Source organism: Equus caballus, chromosome 24 (genome assembly GCF_041296265.1).
Source record: "Equus caballus isolate H_3958 breed thoroughbred chromosome 24, TB-T2T, whole genome shotgun sequence".
NCBI classification, from domain to species: Eukaryota; Metazoa; Chordata; class Mammalia; order Perissodactyla; family Equidae; genus Equus; species Equus caballus.
The window spans coordinates 39,455,968-39,465,960 of NC_091707.1; the positions used below are offsets into that span (position 1 = coordinate 39,455,968).

Consider the following 9,993-nt stretch of genomic DNA (forward strand, 5'->3'; position numbering starts at 1 on the left):
ACAGGAGCATTGTAATCCCCATACCCTGCTAATTGAAAGTTAGAGGAATTCAGGCCAGCACATGGGGTTTACTCTTTTTGCCAGAGGGTCTTTCTCTTCAGAGTTTTTCTTTTTCAAGAGCCACAGACATTTATTTTATTGCCACTCTATTCTGCTGCACAGTTTTTCCCTGGGCTAAGAATGGAATTACTAACATTGCTTGTTCCATACTCTGAAAATCGCTGTCAGGTGTGAATTAAATGTTTTATTTGAAGATTTGAGCTCCTTCTCATCAGTCACAAAGAGAATTTTTATGGAATAATACTCATTGGCAGTAATATAATTCTTTTCATCTTAGACTTTCTAAGTGCTTTGTAAACGCTCTCTCTGCTGTCTACATTTCAATGACTCCTATCACCCCTCCATCTAGGATCACTGACTGAAGCTTTATACTAACTCCTTCAACTCTTTAAGAGCTGCTTTCAGTTCAGTGTAAGTGGCAAACATTTGAATAATTGTTTCTGAGTCCCTAGAGAAAGGAATAAGACAACTTTAATGATATTCTGACATATTGTGAATTCAGAATTTAGGAGGGGTGCTAAGGGTAAAATGTATCCCCTTGAGCTGACAGAGCGGAGAGAAAGAAGAATGTTAACAGCAGACTCAAAACAAGCAAGCAACTAATTATTCTCCCCTCAAAATCCACCAAGACTTTTCTTGATCTTGAAAAGATTACAATTTGGGACTTTGAATTATTCCATATTTCCATTTTGGTGTTCAAATTGTGACTATTTTCTAGTCACTATAGTCATAACATGTTTGAGTTGGAAGGAATGGTAAACACCATACCTATTCATTAATAATCCAGTCAAATCTTTCTAGATAAAATATCAAGGTTCAGAGAAATTCGCTGATTTATTCAAGATCAAGCACAAAGCTAATTAGTGCAAAGCTAGGTCAGTGGAGTTTTCATTGCTCCTCATTCCCACAACCTCATATTGACTCCTCAATTCTGTACCCTTTCCTTCTTTTCTTTTCCATTCTTCTTCTTTTTCTTCTTCTTCTCCTTCTCTTCCTTCTTCTTATTTTTATGTTGTTGGTAGATCTTTATCATATGGACAAAAGTTATTTTCAAGAATGAGGAAAAAATATATACTAATTAAAATATGACCAATAACTAGAAAAAAAACAGACTGGATTTCCTTCCTTGTCATTGAAAATGGCTTTTACCTGTACATTCTGTGTCATTAAAACCTCATATTATGTCATAGGACTTCACCTCACTAATTAAGGATTCTGTAAAACATAGGTTGTTATGTCAGGATAAAGCCTGGAATGGGCCATATCTTGAAATAAGAACTTTAGGAAAAATGGTTTCAGAGTATGATCTAAAATAATCATAGAGACCACGTTCTTCAATGAATAGTCATCCTCAACTTTTATTCACCATCAGTTTTTATCTTCTTAGCTTCAAGCCATCCTTTAGAGTTTGGATCACTTAAAAATGTTTTTATTTTTAAAATCCTGTGAAAGAAGTAGTATTAGATGTTAACAGCTAAGAATGCAATAGGTCAAGGAAATAAACCTGTTGGCTAACACTTTGAAAGAGATCTGAGATGTATGCTTCTAATTGCCTTTCCTTTGTGGTCCTTTCTCACTCCTTCGTGATTTATATAATCTTCAATTGCTGGGTAGCATCTGTACAACAGAATCACACAATGATAGTGTTGGCAAGGTAGTAAGCGATCCAAAAAGCTTCACTTCATTGATGAGATTCAGAAGGATGAAATGATGTATTCAAGGTCACCCTTTAATTGTTCTTCTCTTAAATTTGATTTACTTTGAATATAAAGGTAGATTGTTCTGTGCTCACTTAGGCGGTACATGTGCTAAAATTGGAACAATACAGAGAAGAGTAGCATGGCCCCTGTGCAAGGATGACATGCAAATTCTTGAAGCATTCCATATTTTTTTAAAGGTGGATTGTCCTTTACTTTCTGGAAAGATGGAATTTCAATATAAGAAAAATCTTTAAGACAATGTGGCCCTGGAGAATTTAAATGGAGCAGGAAACTCCGAATTATGATTCCCATGACAGTTTCAACTTGGTCACAATTGGCATGCTCATTAAGGTAGAGTCTCTGGGATTACTATATTAGTATGTTTTCTTTTCTTTTTCAACTTAAAAAAGATTTTAATTGAATTTTAGGTTATATGCATGCTTGGTAGCTGCCTTCATTTGGGGAAGGAATTTTCTGTCAACGTGGCCTTAGGAGAAAACTAGAAAGGGCAAAAGTAACTCCAGAGAGTCAGGCCTGCTTAAACAAAGAACGATCTCTGGATGCATGATGCACAGAGCTGAGTTCAGGCAGAGTGCCACTGAGCTGCTTTGCCAACATTGTTAAATTCTCTCTTGCCTGCCGCAATCACCAACAAGTTAAGCGGGTGTTTTGTAATCCTCATCTCTCTTGAGCATCAGAGTTTTAGGAATTTTCCCATTTCTAGTGACAGTCTTGTCCACTGTGCCACAGTTTGGCTTTCTTTTAACAGCTGTGTAGCACTTCCCAGAGATGATTGTGAATCATTCTAGAAGTTTGGTAGAAAGTTAGAGTTTAAAAAGTCTTTATAAAATCAATTTGAATGTAGTTAAATGAAAATATACTGCATCCCACAACAAAGTAAAAGTTTAGATAGATTTTTACTTTCCATTCTTTTCCTAAAATCATGTAAGAGTTTCCTTAGCGATCATTTCTTCCCACCACCTCCATTTACATAGGTGGAAACAGAGGTGTGGAGGTGGTAGGAGTCTTGAACAAGATCAAGAATGGCAGAGAGAAAACCAGAAGCCTAAACTTTAGTATCTAGCACAGTACTTGAAAATAAAATTGATTTGTTGAAGAATGAATGAATTTTCAGTTTACTTTTTTCCTTACGCCATGGTTACTTGCCCATCCGGTATCTCATCCTAGTACCTTATCTCCTCTACTTTTGGATTACCCTATTGAAGATGATTCTGGCTGACCTGCATTCAAGTTGGGACACTTGAGTCCCCATTCACCAAGGCAGTCCCTAGGTCTGTGTCTTTCCACATGGCTTGAACAGGCACTTCAATCAGTGTGTTAATTTGGGATTGCTGAGAGCACAACTCCCTGTCTACTTGTTTCTTTTAACACGGACATTTTTAATCAGGAGCCTAATTTGGTCCTGGGGGACCTCACTCTGCATTAATAATACATGTGACAAAATTTACTTCTTTGCTTTCAAGGTTGTTAATTATGGAGTGCATTTCAAATGAGCGATCGCGGCCAAGAAATCATCCCTTTTGGGTGCTTACATACTTTAATGCTGATAAGAAGCAAGAAGCAAGGAAGGGTTCTGAAACACCTCTCCACATGCACAGTGCTGCTTTAGGGGGGACCAAACAGGGTAACCATGAAGACTTTTTGGTGATGTGCTTTATTGAGTTGTATTTCAGGTCATACTACAGATTCAACATAACCCTGAGGGCTTAACCTGCTTTCAAAGCAGAGGGAAGAAGAGCAGATGTGAGCAAGGAGGCCTTCAGACAGATGTGTGGGGTAGGTCATTGAACTCTTTAAGGGAGTAGAATCAGTTGCTTCAGGAGAAGACAGGTTTTTTTTACGCCATTTACAGTGAGGATAGCCAATTGCAGATTGTTCCAGACTTCTGGTGATCTTTGTGGTGTGTTCTTAGGCTCACATGTGTTGTGAATTCTTATGGTCACTAAAGCTATTAATTCTTACTTAATAAATTTGCAGTAGGTTTCCGTGAGATTTGTTACAGGTCCTCTGGTCTTCAGACGTACAAATGTAGTTTAAATACTCACGCAGTTAAAAAGATTTAAACAACCATCTAAATTACTATACCTTAAAAGCAGCCAAACCCAGCCAACCCATTTGCATGTGTTAGCCTCAAAAGATGGCTTTTAGTGGCTTAGTTCCAGAGCTTCCTCCATTATTTTCCCATTACTTGAAATGATTACTGGGCTTTGCAAATGACTTTGAATGCCATACAAAATATTTGCTTTTACCCTCCATGGGACAATGTCCTAGAAAATATGATTGCTTAGGAGTTGAATTATGGAACAGGTCTTCATGAGGTGGACATTTTATGTCACCTACTCAAAGGCATGCTTAATCTTGTACAGGGAGCAAGATAGAAGACAGAGCTGAGAAAAGCTTTCCACTTTGTTTTATGAGAAAAGCCAGTGATTTTGTTTTTTATAAACCACAGACTGAGCCCAGATTTACTAGACATTACAAAGGCCTTTGGGAAACAGTCTGGGTGGACCAGTGCAATGTGATAGTGTCTTTGTACTCATCAGCAACCAAAAAACTTGGTTAACTTTCAACCACATGGGTGATGTTAATCTTCCTTCCGGGAACTTACCTAATAAGATAAATGTTGCTAGTAGAAACTAGGTATTTCTCAGAGCAATAAAGTTGAGATAGCAAATGGGTGAAATCTGATTACTATTGGGCTAGACACGAAAAACTGAGAGCCATCACTCCTGTGCTATGTAAGGAGAAACCATGGCTCTATGTGTGGGTGATTCACTTAACATCTTTGCCATCAGTTTCCTATTTATCAAATGAGAAGTTTGGAGAACATGATGACAAAGGGTCCTTCCACTTCGAATATATTTATGGTCCAGATGGTAGGATGCAGCACAGAATGATGGAGGGACCTCTACTCAGGGTCTCAGGAGGCCTGGTGGTAGTTGCAGCCCCGCCACTAAATTATCATCACTACTTTTGGACATTTAGAGCATTTCCAGTTTTTCACAATGCTATACTGAATATTCTGTACACGAATATTTTTCTTTGGATTAAATTCCCAAAGTGAGATCAAAAGCAGTCATTCATAAGAGTTTTATTATATTACCAGAACAGGAGAACCAAATTAAGCTGTTACCAGATATGTACTTTTTCCCATTTCATTACGATTTCCCCCCAAATAGGTATTAGGATAAAAATAAATCAAGATCAATAAGAGAGGTTTTTTTTTTTTTTGTAAGGAAGATTGGCCCTGAGCTAACATCCGTTGCCAATCTTCCTCTGTTTTGTATGTGAGATGGCACATTAAAGCATGGCTTGATGAGCAATGCGTAGGTCCCTGCCCAGGATCTGAACCTGCGAACTCCAGGCTGCCAAAGCAGAGCAAGTGGACTTAAACACTACTCCACTGGGTCAGCTCCAATAAGAAAATTTTGAAAATGAATTAACAACAAAAGATATGAGTATATATGTGTAATTTTTGTTTCTTTTTCTCTCTCTCTCTCTGACCCTCAATTCTCTGGCATAATCTGAATCATTTCACCCCATTTACAAGAGCTTTCAGCTTTTGGTAGCCCCTTTTCAATATGTCAGTGATAGAGGTCAATCAAGTTTGAGTGCAACAGGAATGTCTATCCTGTGCCCAAGACTTTGGCATCATAACGAACACCTCCTCATACAGGAAAAAAAAAAAAAAAGAATCTCTCTAGCAATGTCTAATCCTTCTGAGTTGTCTTCAGACGTATGGATATCTCAAGTCCCATTTTCATAACGAGTATTCTCAAATCCCATCTAATCTCTCTACTGCCCAGAGTATATGTAGAAGGGATCTTGAAAAGCATGCAGGCCAAGTCCCTTACTAGAATAAAAACCAGAGAGGTCAAATGGCTTGCCCATCCTTGCACAGCTCTTCCTAAATAAAAGTAGAGAGTTCTGGATTGAGGAATGTTTGTGGAGTTGTCAAGGTAGCAAACAAAAACAAGTGATATATGTGGCATGCAAGGAAACAATATATTGAGTAATTTTGCTTTTTCTTTTCTTTTTTTTTAATACACGTTAGACTTGCTGTAAGTGCTGGGCCTGTCATTTATGAACCTCGTGGTAACCTTGTGCAAGTCACTTCATCTCTCAGGATCTCAATTTTCTCAAACCATAAAATTTAAAAAAAATCTTATTTCAAATGAAGCCTTAATTCTCTTCTAAAGTTAACATTCAGGCATTTTCCCTAGGTCATACCAATAGCCTGTTAAAAAGGCTGTTATATTAGGCGAGAGTTATTGCAAGTCCAGGAAATATTAAGATTTTCATCTCTGTGCATTTTTATTAATTGTCAACAACCAAAAAATGGCAGATTAAAGGCCAGAGTTTTATTTTCAAAGTTGTATAACCAGGCCAGAATTCAAACGCAATGTTAAAGAATAAAATATCAACCTATTTTATTGAATTTGGGCCTGGATCCTATTGTAGAAATTATTACACCTTATGGGGCAGAGAGTAAGATTTGTTTTCAGGTTGGCATTTCCTCAGCCAAAGCGAATTTTACAGATTTTCACAATTTCAGAGGAGCCTACAGTAGAGCTGCGAGTGTTTTAGACCAATCATCAAAAAGTCTTAGTTTCTTTTCTAGATTTGTTCTGCAAAAATGCTTAAGACATTGACTCTGATCTCGAGGAGCTCAGTAGTGTAAGAGACAAATTTATCCATAGTAATTATAAAATAATTTAATAGGCAAGGCAATTGAAATAGGATTAAGACAGAAAAATCAAAGGATCTCATCTATCCCAGCCTTGGGTGGGGAAGAGCAATAAGAGGAAGTTTCTAGGGAAGACAGCATCTAGAAATGGTAGATGATTTGCCAAAAGCCACACTGCTAATTATTCGCAGAACGAGCATTAGAATTCTACAGTAACTCTCTTTCCTGAGTATCTTAAGTTCTTAATCCACTTTAACAAAGGTGAAATGGAAGAATCTTCCATGATGCAGTATGCTCTCCTCTACCCTATATAACTTCCCTAAATATACTTACCATTTACCTGCTGCTCGTAAGAGAAATATAAATGTCTTCAGGACAGCAATTGCCCTGTTCTCTTATTGTCAAAACTTTCCTCTCTTTTGTTAGATCGCTGCCTGTTTATCGATTCGGCATTGTCCAGGTGTCTTCTGAAGAGCACTGTAGTGTCCCAGTCTTAGGGAATGTGTATATTTCTTTGCACTCTTACACTTAGTCTATCAGGTGTGACACTCTGAAGAGATGGGGGTAAAGGCAATGTGTAATTGTTTACTGCTAACAATAATCAGAGCATGTTAGCTGATTTTATTATTAATGAATTATTATTCATGCAGAACCATACTTAGGAAGGCAAATCATTCTTTTAATAATAGATTCAAAATCAACCAAAAATTTTCCTTTTTGCTGCTTGGTCTGAACCGTTCTTCTTTAACTCTCAGCATAGATAATCCTTCAGGTCCTCAAGGTCAAAGGTAAATCTTTACTCACTGTTTTTTCATCTCTCCAGAGAACCTGGCAAATAAAAGAAACAATATATTTGTGGTGATTATATGGATTAGTGAATGAATGAACCAAGAGATAAATGTAGAGTTCACTGTATTCATTCCTTCATTTAGAACTAACTGTAATAGAATTTCTCATGACTTCCACTTAATAGATTAGTTGGATTACACACTCTGCTTTTTCCCTCTGTTAAACATGGTAGTTGTAGTCTTTCCTGTTGTAGAATTATGCAACCACACTCTTGACAAGGCCTTCTGATGGGTGGAGTGTACTTTCCTTCCCCATGACTTTGAACTCAGACGCACGACTTACTTTGGCCAATGGGATCTTAGTGGATCTGACATAAGAAGAGGCTTGAAATGTGTTTGCATGGTTTTGCTTGGCCTTCTTGCCCTTCTCTTATCACAAAAAGAACAGTTCCCAGGGGCTGGCCCCGTGGCCGAGTGGTTAAGTTCGCTCACTCCGCTGCAGGCAGCCCAGTGTTTCCTTGGTTCGAATCCTCGGTGCGGACATGGCACTGCTCATCAAGCCACGCTGAGGCAGCGTCCCACATGCCACAACTAGAAGGACCCACAATGAAGAATATACAACTATGTACAGAGGGGCTTTGGGGAGAAAAAGAAAAAAAAAAAATCTTTAAAAAAAAAAAAAAAAGAACAGTTCCCAGGGAGCATTCACGTCCCCTTTCAGCCTGGGATACAGAATGAGATACACAGAGCATGCCTTATTCTAGCCTGCTGCCTGGAGCTCAGTTCAGCTGAACCTCAAGGACCCAGAAGCTTGTGAGTAAGAAATGTAAATATTTGTTGTAAGACACTATGGTTATGTGTTTATTTGTTGTTAAGAATTATTATGGCATTAGCTAACAACTGTGAACATAGGATTGATGCCCCAGTGTACTGAACATCGCTGAAAGTTAAACCTACTAGTTCCTCCCACGAGTTAAGTTATAAACTTACCAAGAGTCAGTTGTCTCTGTTTTCATACTTGTGTGTCAGTTGTGCCCATTATTCTAATTATATGATTTACTTTTTGTTAGTCAATGAATCATATGTTAGAGAACTAACGTTCCTAAAAACTAAGTTGGATGCTTTTAAAACATTTGGTAAAGGCAAATTGTTTAAAAAAATTGAAGTCAAATTAGGTGTTGGTGAGATCTTTAAAAAAGAATGGAGAAAAATAAATATCTAGAAGGATCTTGAATTCACAATGCCCTTTAATTGCTTACATTCTTCTTTCTTTAAAAAAATTAAAACTCGGAATTTTGGATGATGCAATACATGTGGTTTTATGCAAGAAAAGTGAACTAAAATTTCAATTATTGCAGACAGTTTCAAAGTAAAGGGCTTCACCTTCAACAGAAGGTTGCTGAATGAATGTTTATGTGTTTAAGGTAAAATAAAATGCTTTATCTGTGTTTGTATTAATTTTTATGATTTCTTACTTTAACTTTTTTGATTAACTGAATGAAAATCATCTCAATCTCTTTCCATCAAGAATGTCATAAATTTGATACCACAGTGAAAATTCCATCCTTCCTTTCTTTGTAAATATTCTAAAGTTGTTAGTATACAAGTAGCAAGGTTAGAACAGTCTTTTCTTCACTATGAATATGTAATGAGTGAACTTTCCTTTTCAGGTGCTATCCCTCTTCTCATACTTAGGTTTTGTTCTGGTTTATAGCTCGCATTTTGGTTAATAACCTTATTCTACAGGAGAACACTCTTTAGTCCAGATCACAGTTTCTCAGTTTATCCTTTTTTGTAGCTGCTTTTTCATAGCAGTTGACTGAGTTTCAGGAATGCTGGGTGGGTCTGGTTATTTGAACACCTTTTTTTTTTTCCACAAAATCACACCCTAGAATCATCTGGATTTGAACAAATCTATGAGCGGAAAAGAAAAGTCAGCCACAGCTCCCTTGTTTTCACCTGGCTTTTTGGTTGCCACCAAATGAAACCACCATATGCATTATTTACCTGAAATCCTAAATCTTTGCAAAGTGTGCATGAAACAAAGCCAATTGTGGGGGAAAAAATCACTAACATTTTCCATGCATCTGGACTTGACTTGAGGTTTGGGAGAACTTGGATTCATTTCAGGTTTTTAAAGAAAATATTGCATATACTGATTGATGAAACATGCTGCTGCTGGTGGTTTTTGAGATGCTGATGGTCACCTCCTTGCAACCATTCTGAGATGAATGCTTTGTGGCATTTTAGGATAAAAAATCAATCTACAGGTGATGACATTCAATCACTACTGACTAAGGTTGGAATTGAAAAGAGAGGTCCAATTGGAAAAGCAAGCTTCACACCACATTACCCATAAGTCAATTGCTTGGAGTGTAGGGACTAGCTACATGAAGAAATCCAAGAGCCACTCAGCACCAGCTCACTGACAGTTCAAGACACATGTGAGTAATTTGTAAAAAAAGAGAGTTCTGGCTCAGACATTTGGGTTATTCCAGTTTCAAGAGTGTCAGTTCTCACCTGGACAGAAAAGGTAGACAAGAAGGGCTTGACTTTAATAAAGTACACAGACTAGACAGTTTTTAATACAATGAGACTGTCACAGGCCCATAAACCTACAAATTCAAAAAGACTGAGCCATGGCTAAAGAAAGTCAGGTGGTGGCTTTCAAGGAAATTGAATGTGTTCTTCCACTTTGGGATATTATTTTTTCATTAGGGTTTCTTCAGATTTGGAG

The 9,993-nt window shown here is 37.4% G+C and overlaps 1 non-coding gene across 1 annotated transcript; it reads left to right on the forward strand.

The window, feature by feature from the left end:
- The first annotated feature begins 1,844 nt into the window (after positions 1–1,844).
- On the forward strand, positions 1,845–1,951 carry LOC111770500 (U6 spliceosomal RNA). The gene has a single exon (XR_002803773.1). It is a non-coding gene; the product is annotated as a U6 spliceosomal RNA (small nuclear RNA).
- Positions 1,952–9,993: the final 8,042 nt, after the last annotated feature.